At 39.9% G+C, this 1,731-nt stretch overlaps 1 long non-coding RNA gene across 1 annotated transcript; it reads left to right on the plus strand.

Annotated features, from left to right (window-relative positions):
* The first annotated feature begins 774 nt into the window (after positions 1–774).
* LOC308300496 lies at positions 775–1,296 on the plus strand. Its single transcript, XR_013962831.1, has 3 exons — positions 775–841; positions 931–1,008; positions 1,258–1,296. It is a non-coding gene; the product is annotated as an uncharacterized lncRNA (long non-coding RNA).
* Positions 1,297–1,731: the final 435 nt, after the last annotated feature.

Consider the following 1,731-nt stretch of genomic DNA (forward strand, 5'->3'; position numbering starts at 1 on the left):
CTTTAAAGCAAAACATTATTTTTTAATAATTTACTCAATGTTGCAGTTATATGCAAATTATTCTTCTGCCTCTAAATCATACATGCAAAGTGACACGTTCATGGCATTTGGCAAATATGTAGAGGATTAGTCCAAATATCACTGAAAGCAATCTTACTCCAATTGGCCAAAGGGGGGCGCTATACGAAGCGTTTGAAAACTCAAACTTTAAAGGGGCATAAGTCATGCCTCGTTTCGTTTGAAGACATGCAACTTGCTTACACGCGTGCCTTGACTCAAGCTGAAGACATCTGTGTCTTTGTTAAGTAAGCTCCGCCCTTCGATTTTCCGCCTTTTGGAGCAGTTCGTAAAACACTTAAACCCGCTTTTATTCCGGAACTTTCGCGTCACGTGCACGGAACTTTTTTTACATGAACTTTGGACCAATATCTAAAGATCTGTCAGATCGGATTTTTAAAAAATTGAAACATGCTTTTTTAATAATTCATCAATTTGCGGTTTTATGCAAATTATTCTTCTGCTTCTAAAACAAACATTTAAAGTAATATTTTCTCACTGTGCAGAGCTGTGCATAGCTCACCTGGTAAGGCCTTTGTCTATCATTCCAGAAGTCCCCTGTTCAAGCCTTACCTCATGCATTTAAAATACATTTTACAACATTTTGCCGTGAAAACCCTGGTACTGCAACTGAACATGGCAACCCGACCAAACATGGCAACCTTCTTAAGCAAGGGTATAAATAGTGGTTGAGTTGAGGCCACTCCCCCCTCTCAGATTGTTTGGAAGCAGCATGGTGCTGGTGGTTGCTGCTACTCACTGCTACATTATGCAGCAGCTGCAGGTCTGTACACTGTTCATTATTCCAACAACTATTCCAATTTCTAACAGTTTCATTCATTATACTTACCCATACTATAATTTGGCTTTTAGATTTACCTCACCTGAACATACCTACCTGATCCACTCGATACACTGGCTGTGTATGATGGAGGAACAATGTGTCACTTGGTAAGCTGACCATGTGCTCTGAAATGTTATGTTGTTTTTGGTTTTGGTATCTAAATGTTAAACGATTTCTTTTGGAATGTAATGCTTGTATGTTAGCTGCAACGTTGATTATTGAATTGATGTATTTTGAGTTTAATGCCAATGCCTAGTTGGGGAGATTAATGGAATTATTTTGTTTCAAGCCTGTAGTGCAGCAGATTATTTGAATTTGTTGTTTTTCTATTCATTTGGCCTTTTTCTTTGATCCAGGCCAGGTTTATTGCCTAGAACTGAATCTGAAAGATGGCGAGCCTGCAGAAAGACTTGACACAATCCTGTCTGACCTATGGTTATGGGTAGGAAAAAGCAGCCGCAGTGATACTCATTCCTAGTTTGATTTGATTTTGAAGTAATGACTTTGAGTTTCTTTATAAAGTAATGATGTTTGAGTGCATTCATTTATTCATTTATTGTTTCAAACCATGCAGGGGAAGCTCAGCCTCACACCTGAAGCCCATCTGACAATCAGCTGACAATCAGTACCAGCTCCCAGATTGCTTCATTGAAGCCAAAGAACGGCAGTGTAAGTGGGTTCATTATTCTGAACTGTGTGGAACGGGCAGATTGAACACCTCTTCTCTAACTTGTGGCTCAACTGTAATTATTCTGAAGCTCACCTCATTTCTCTCTGCCTCCCCCACCTAGGCTGGCTGGGTTCCAACACCCCCCAATTGGAATCCATAG

Source organism: Nannobrachium achirus (genome assembly GCF_963921795.1).
Source record: "Nannobrachium achirus genome assembly, chromosome: 16".
In the NCBI taxonomy this organism is placed as follows: domain Eukaryota; kingdom Metazoa; phylum Chordata; class Actinopteri; order Myctophiformes; family Myctophidae; genus Nannobrachium; species Nannobrachium achirus.